Below are 9,073 nucleotides of genomic sequence, written 5' to 3'. Positions count from 1 at the left end.
TGACCTAGATTCTATTCATTTCCATCTTATAGAGGACACAATAGTGTAGTCAATCCTTCGGATCTGTGCACAGAGTATTCCAAGAGGCGGGAAAACATTTTGCCTAAATGACAAGACATTGACTTGGACCACAAAGATGAGGAGGGCACCAGGTTTGTTAACTATACATTCAACAATGCAAAGTTTTTATGGCGAACTGGAGGATCTTATGGACACAGGACTAAGTTCCCCGATTTTTACAAACTGTCCGTGAATTCACATTTGATTGCCAAACCTGCCCTTAGACCTACATACTATGGCACGGGCACGTGGCTGTTTGTTTGCTTGGAGGAATGGTAGCTCCCTGATAAGATTCACCATGCCTTTTATCGCAGTCTTTGACAGGGTGTCGAGCTTACGAAATTAACCAGAACTCATACATAATCTATTTAGGTCAGGCTCACACAACCAGATTAGAATTGCGGATTCCACAACCGTTTGATCCGCGGTAATACACTGTTCAATCAAGTGCATTGGATTAGCTAGTTGGAATTGTGTAATCCGCTTGTGAAAACTAGAACTCAGGATGTTTTATTTTACTCCCGATATCTGCGACACGGCACAATGTGCTGTATCGTCGCGGATATACCCACAAACCATACGCAATGGTCTGCGGATATTGGTGTCATCATTAAGCGACGATGTGAGAAGTACAAAAAGTAGTACTGCGCATGACCGCCTGTGTGAGTACACGGTCATACATAGAAGTATACGCAGCCGTATGCAGAATCACAGCTGAAATCCGCTGCGAGCCTCAGATCCCGCATATGGCTGTGTGAGCCCGGCATTACTAGTGAAAGGGTGACTTATCATATAATGTCAAGGACTGAACAGTAAAAAGGGGGGGTGTTCCCATCTTGGCATTTTTTACATTTGAGTTGGGGTACCACTGCTATGGTTAACCCTTTGCAATCCAATTTTGGATTCAGGGTTTTCATGTGGAAAGAACTGAACATTGCTCATTAAAGCAAATAGGGACTACGGACAGTGCGTCGCGCAGCACGCTCAGCTGAAGTGCTAGGCTCAAAGCACTGGGTTTTGCCATCTAAGCCATGGGACCAGCTACAATACCAGGCACAACTGCTATGAAATTAACAGAGCTGTGCCTGGTATACGGCGGACTGGCTGCAGCACTGCAGATTGCCGGCGCTCCTGGGATTTGGACAGTTTTTGTACTATGCTTTTGTTAGGATCCAAAACCCACTGCCAAATAGTTTGTGTACAAGAAGAAAGGAAACGTTCCAGAACTATGTAAGGGGACACTTTAGATGTCAGCACCATCTGGTAACAGTGTTGGGGCTCAGAGGAGAACGTATGCAAAAAGATGGATAGAGTCAACTGATGCTTTACAAGACCCTCGTGCAGCAAGGCCGCTGACACGTGCGGCTCTTCCTCCTGGAGCGGGCGGCAGAATCCATTGTGACCATTTAGGGCTTATTTAGACGACTGCATGCACAAAAAACACCTGCTGCAGCACAACATAGCTCAGCATGAACGAGGTAGATGTGCACACGAGTCTGCGCATAGTACTGTACTTTTTGCGCATGCAGGGCCAGTTCACATGCACCACGCCCTTTCCGTGAATTAAAATGCTATTTAGCTTAAAGAGGTCCAGATGTGTTCCCTTCCCTGCATTTTGCGCTTCCCCTTGTGTATTTGCGTACCTCCCATAGACGTCCATGGGGGCCTTTGCTGTGAAAGACGCAGAAAGATAGAGTAGGTCCTACTGTTTATGTGCATGTGAAATGCACGTGCAAGACGCGCTCATGAGGCCGAACCCATTGAAATCAATGAGCCCTATTCTCGGTATGAGTAAATATCCACGGAGACAGTCGCTTCCTACTCTGTAGACTCCATGGCTCTGCCTGAACACCAGGACTATAGTGCAATACTTATGCTCAGGCCTCATGTACACATCAATGCTCCTACAGGAAACCGCTCCACACTGAGGCATATATAGGTGCTCTATGGGCCCATACACTCCTAGCTGCGGGACGCAGATCCCAAATACAGCAGTGTGTTAGATTTCTACTAGGATTGTGATTGTTTCCTGCCAGTAAGAGGCAAAAGGAAGGGATGAAATAATAGCGTACAATAGGGCTGTTGCTGCATCAAATATATTTTTGAGGAAAATCAGCAACATCCCATTACTTTTAAGGCCGGCCGCACACGAACGGGTCGAATTTTGCATGCAGGGTCCTGCAGCGGAATCTAACCCTGTTCCTAGCCGATGACCCCGCGTACCAGTCCGGATTCTTCTTATTCTCTGCTGTGAACGTGCCAGTCAGTGCAATACAGATAATGCCACGCCATTGCTAGCCAATGACGCAGATCCCACCGCCTTTCCACAATGAGGATTGCGGAAGGGTTGCATGGCTTCCATTGACTTTTCCATAGTACGATATGAAAGGCATTTGCTGCTGAATCCAAAAGGTGGACCCGCTTCGGATTCTGCAATGCAAATCCGGCCATTTGCAGGTAAACTTATACTGATAGAACAGGTCACAGGTACGTTGCTGGGGACTCATGGGGCAGAAGATCTATAGCAGGGATATTACACACATCTAAGAACAGTATCAGAATAAACGTACAGATAACCAACTGTATTGTCAGTTAACAGGATAATAAGATACCTGGGGCACATTTTACAGAAAATGCAGAATATTCCTTTTTTTATCGGCACCAACTATTATTTACCTGCAGAACGTAACAATTCCCAGATGAAATCTCCATTTAGATCTCCGGAGGCCCCCTCAGCGGAGTATAACACACTGCATCCCCAGGGCTCATTGCCAACAGGTGAGCTAATCAACAGGCAACTTTTTAAAGGAACAGTGACTTTTTTCTCCACCTGATCTTTTATTCACGGCAACTTTACATTCCGCACGCTTCAGTGCAATGCATTTGCACTTTGAATGAGGCACTTTTGCACATGTTTTGGCGCATTTTACATGCAGGGTCTGTTCACATGGGCAATCAACACCCCCTGCCATTTTTAAAAGGCTATTTAGCCTAATGAGGTCCAGATGTGTTATTTTTCCTGTGGTTTTGCACTGTATTGTGTGCATCCCGTTGTGCATTGTGTGCACAGACCTCAATGGGGCCCTATGGTGCACAAATGGGCACACAATAGAGTGTGTTCTGAACCCATTGACATCAGTGGGTTCTATTCTTTGAGTATTGTGTGTGCAAATTTTGCATGTGCAACTACGAGCGCAAATACAGCCGTGTGCATTTGCCTTTATACTTGCGTATTTTGTTAAATATTTTGCATCAGTACTTGTTAGCGAACAGCAAGGAGTGCGTAACACACAACAGAAGTAGAAAGCCTTCTGTTATACTTTATCTCTGCTTATGTTCTACTCCAGGCTTTAGCTTACAAATACTGATTAATATATGGAAGTGTGAATTAGACCTTGAGGCTGGATTCAGATGAACGTATATCGGCTCGGTTTTCCGTCCAGCCAATATACATCGTCTCTCTCTGTGGGGGGGAGCCTGGAAGAGCCAGGAGCAGTGCTCTGAGCTCCCGCCCCCTCTTTGCCTCCTCTCCGCCCCTCTGCACTATTTGCAATGGGGAGAGGCGGGCGGGGGCGGGACTAATTCTCGGCACTTAGCCCAGCCCCGCCTCTTTTCATTGCAAATAGTGTAGAGGGCGGAGAAGGGGCGGAGAGGGGCGGGAGCTCAGTTCCTGCTCCTGGCTCTTCCATCCTCCCCCCTTGCAGATGAGGACACCGTATATCGGCTCGGCGTGAAAACCGAGCCGATATACGGTCGTCTGAATCCACCCTGAAGGGAATGTGTCAGAAAATGACCAATCTATAAATCACATTTTTGTGTTAATCATATTTTTTAAAACTTTTTTTAAATTTCTGGTCTCGGCCTTTATTTAAAAAGAAAAATCTTACAATCCTGCATTTCTCGCACTGACCACTAGGCTGTTACCTACTGATCTGTAAAGAAAATTTAAAGCCCTCATCTCACTAAAATCGTAGACAGAATAAGGGTGGATTCAGATGACCATTTTCACGCCGAGTCGATATATGGTGTGCTTGTCTGCAAGGGGGGGGGGAGAGGATGGAAGAGCCAGGAGCAGGAACTGAGTTCCCGCCCCTTCCCCGCCCCCTGCCACTATTTGCAATGGGAGGGCCGGGATGGGGGCAGAGCTAAGCGTCCCCGTCTCTCCCCCCCTATTGCAAATAGTGGTAAGGGGCGGAGAGGGGGCGGGAGCTCAGTTCCTGCTTCTGGCTCTTCCATCCTCCCCCCCCCCTGCAGACAAGCACACCGTATATCGGCTCGGCATGAAAACAGAGCCGATATACGATCGTCTGTATCCACCCTTACACTGAGAGGTAACCCGTACATGTAGATAACACAGAATCTACTATTCACAAGAGGTATAAGCTGTGAGCATCTACTGCCCCTTCCTGCAAAATGACCTCTACACAGGCCACAGAGCATGTCTAAAACAGTCTCCCATAGAAGTCAATGGGTCCCCTCCTGTTCATTGTGTGAATAGCCCATGAGGCTCCTGTAAAGCATATCTGTAATGGACCTTTCACATGGGATGGAATATTCCAGAATGGCGTTGCGGAATATGCTATCCCTGAATTCCACAGAGCAATCCATACAGCTAAGGCCGGACTCACATGAAAGTATTTGCGTGTGTAAATTTTGCATGCGCAATATGCAGAAAATAGAATCAATTGATTTCAATTAGTCTGTTCGAGTGCATGTATTTTTCGTGCCTATTTTGGTTGCATAAAATAATATGCAGCATGCTTTATTTTCCTGCACATTTGCGCAGGGAAGGAGCACATATTGAACTCATTAAAGAAATTTGCCATTTCAATGGCTGTGAGCATCGGTGCCTGTTTTTTTGCATGTGCAAATGTGTATGATTTGCATGCACAAAAAGTACACTTAAAGCGCAATTGCGTGCGCAAATATCCAATACCCATTCTGCAAAAATGCAGTGCAAATGTGCGGCAAACAAGTGTCATGCGATGTTTTTAAAGGTCCCATTGAAAAGCATTGCAATGAAACGCTACAAGATAGACTATGCTATGATTTTTCATCATTGCAGCATCACTGCATGGGGAAAAAAATCGCTTATGTAAATAAATCCATTCAAGAGAATGGAGTTCGTATTCGTGCAAATTTTGTACATGCAAGTATGAGCGCAAATACGCCCATGTGAAGTCGCCCTTAAACTTTTGCATTCTGTTAAATCTTTTGCATCACTACTTGTTAGCGAACAGCAAGGAGTGCATAAAACAGATTGTGAATAGCAATCACGGCTGCATAACGGTATGAAGCGAAACCATTGATTTCAATGGTTTCGTTTTCACTAGCGGTATTTTCGCCCATTAATAGTACAAGCAAGAAAAAATAGGGCAAGTCCTATCTTTTCTCACCCGTACTATTAACGAATAAAAGTACAGCAGTGAAAACGAAACCATTGAAATCAATCAGTTAATACTATCTGTGAGGAAAACTGGGCAGGACCTATCTTCCCGCTATTTCTTTCAATAGTGTTTACAAAATCTGAGAAGAAAATGTTTGTGCGCAACTACGCTCCGTAGCGGCGATCATAGTTGCGTATACCTATGTATGCGCAAAAACACGCATGTATGCAGGTCTGTGCATTCCCTTCAATGGAGCCACAGCTGCTGCCAGTGGCTCCATTGAAGACAATGGTCTACTGGCACCACTGAATTATTTTTCAGGTAAGAGCTTTACATATAAGCCCTTCCCTGAAAAACAAGAATTTTATTGTAAAAAAAAAACCTTACATGTCCGCCGCTGCCGTGTCCCCACGGGGATGAAGAATTGTTTCCTTTATCCCTGCGAGGAAAAAGAATTCCCTGCTGCACCTGCCACATCTGTGACAGATGCAGCAAGGGAATTCTTCATCCCTGCGGGAAATAAAGAATTCCCTGCACAGCTGTCACAGATGACAGCTTAGGTAGGGGATCCAGCTGCCGGCATCCTGTAATTGTCTTTCAGGGAAGGGCTTTAAATATAAGCCCTTCCCTGGAAAACAAGAAAAAATGGTGATAGAAATAAAAAAAAAATACTCACCTATCTTCAGCTCCTGGGGCCAATCAGAGGCAGCTCTCAGCTGTGATTCAATAGCTGAGAGCTGCCTGTGATTAATCACAGTGCTCAGCCAATCAGAGGCAGCCCATTTAGCAGCCGCGGATTTTAAATTCCCATCTGCTGAATACTACTGAGAGCAATGCAGGGAGAAGAGCAGGCTGGACGCGGCTGAGCCCGCCAGCTAAAGAAAGGTGAGTATTTAGTTTTTTTAAAATTTTTATCACCATTTTTTCTTGTTTTTCACGGAAAGGCTTATATTTAATAATTGAATGGCTTATATTTAAAGCCCTTCCCTGAAAAACAATTGAGGGGTGCTGGCAGACCATTGCCTTCAATGGAGCCGCTGGCAGCAGCCGCGGCTTCATTGAAGGCAATGTATGCATTCCCTATGGTACACGCATGTCCTATCTTTACAGGCATGCACCTGTAAAACACGGACATGTGAACACACCATAGGGAATGCATTGGTTCTAGTAGAAGCGTGTTTTGGTGCGCACGTATGCATGCACAAAATACACGCTCATGTGAAGCCACCCTGGGCCTTAGAAAGTTGAATGTGATTGTTCTCAGTAAGAGAAACCAAATAATCTTGTAGATATGATGCTTTTTCATAGCTAACAAAAATACATGATGTTAATGCGAGCTTTCGAACCTACTTGGGGTTCTTCTTCAGGCTTAAAGGGGTTGTCTCGCGAAATCAAGTGGGGTTATACACTTCTGTATGGCCATATTAATGCACTTTGTAATATACATCGTGCATTAAATATGAGCCATACAGAAGTTATTCACTTACCTGCTCCGTTGCTAGCGTCCCCGTCGCCATGGTTCCGTCTAATTTCGGTGTCTTCTTGCTTTTTTAGACGCTCTTGCGCAGATCCGTCTTCTCCCTTCGGCTCCGCTCGGCAGCATCTGCGTTTTGGCTCCGCCCCCTTGTACGCGTTATCGCGTAGCTCCGCCCCCATCACGTGCCGATTCCAGCCAATCAGGAGGCTGGAACCGGCACACGTCATGGGGCAGAGCTACGCGATGACGCGTACAAGGGGGCGGAGCCAAAACGCCGATGCTGCCGAGCGGAGCCGAAGGGAGAAGACGGATCTGCGCAAGCGCGTCTAAAAAAGCAAGAAGACACCGAAATTAGACGGAACCATGGCGACGGGGACGCTAGCAACGGAGCAGGTAAGTGAATAACTTCTGTATGGCTCATATTTAATGCACGATGTATATTACAAAGTGCATTAATATGGCCATACAGAAGTGTATAACCCCACTTGATTTCGCGAGACAACCCCTTTAATGAATAGATCCAAAGAGGCATACATATATATATTATGAGAAAGCACAGACATGGATGTGGTTAATTTTCACTTCAAAAGATACTACAACAAGATGGGTAGAGAAATAAAGGCATACTTAAATAGTCGCCTGATAAAGATGTGAAGGTTTTATGATCCCTGAATTAGTGTTAGGGGGTCACCAGGCCAGCAGTGTTCTCTGTGCTACAGATGTCTCATACTTCCCAGTCACGCATGAATCCTCTTGAGGAATTTAGACCTCTGTTACTAGAAAAGTGCTCGGCCACAGGTAATTCTGTCTTTCTCTCTTTAATATTGTGGCAATGAGATCTCATCCTTGCCTTCAGTTTTTGTCCTGTTCCTCCAAAATAAGAAAGTTGAAAGCTACCGTTTAACCACTGCAAATTCCTTGGGCACATCGAATACTATTGGTGCCATATCTGGGATCCATGTGAGAGCTTTCTGCTTGTACACAGAACAGTGGCTGCAGAAACCTTTCAAATGGGCTCCATTAATGGCTATGACCCCGAGGTAGTCTACATGTACAGAGTTAAACAGCTGTATGCATATAATTTCCACTTACTGAGTACTTTTGTTCCCATGGATACAGTATCTCAGATTATATCTAACACCCACGTTACAATTATACTGGATAAGTATGTTGTAAGTAGGAGAAAGTCCATGTTTTGTGCAGACAGCAGCCAAAATGCCTTCTTCACATAGCAGGTTTTTACCAGCGAATTTGCCACGGAATCTGTACGGATCGTGCATCAAATCATCTCCTAAGTACCCCATTACTGTCAATGTGAATCCGCACCATAGTCTATACAGTGCAGATTTTCCAAAAGTCTATTGAAATCCACGTGCGGAAAAAAGTAATTAAAATGTCACTCCTCGATGCAGAATCCACGTGTGTATCCCTGGGTATATAAGTGCTAGAGATGAGCGAGCGTACTCGGATAAGCACTACTCGCTCGAGTAATTGGCTTTATCCGAGTATCGCTGTGCTCGGGGCTAAAGATTCGGGTGCTGCTGCGGCTGACAGGTGAGTCGCAGCGGGAAGCAGGGGAGAGCGGGCGGGAGAGAGGGAGAGAAAGATCTTACCTCCGTTCCTCCCCGCTCTCCCCTGCAGCTCCCCGCTCCGTGCCGGCACCCGAATCTTTAGCCCCGAGCACAGCGATACTCGGATAAAGCAAATTACTCGAGCGAGTAGTGCTTATCCGAGTACGCTCGCTCATCTCTAATAAGTGCATGTCCATGGCTGAAATCCATGGCTCAAGCACTGATCTGGGCATGGTTTATGCGGTAGAATTCATGCATGGCTTCGTGGTGGCCAAATCCGCACCTAAACGGATGCATTATGGAATTTCCACTAGTGGAATCGCAGAGTTTACAGTACAAGCCATGTGGAGGGGATTTAAAAAATTGATATTCTCCATTAAGAATCCACAGCATTTTTGACAAAGGCTGCATGTCTGTTTATGCGGCGGGTATAGCAGTTCTATACCCTTGAGGTACAAGGGTATAGAACTGCTAGGAGTATAATCACAGGGTGGCTTTGTTGTAAGAATAGGTATTTCAGTTTGGACAACCCCTCTAGCTATGATTCACAGAGTCAGGAAATGTTACTTACTAATATT

This window comes from Eleutherodactylus coqui, chromosome 5 (assembly GCF_035609145.1).
Source record: "Eleutherodactylus coqui strain aEleCoq1 chromosome 5, aEleCoq1.hap1, whole genome shotgun sequence".
NCBI lineage: Eukaryota > Metazoa > Chordata > Amphibia > Anura > Eleutherodactylidae > Eleutherodactylus > Eleutherodactylus coqui.
Note: the sequence above shows the minus strand (reverse complement) of the source record.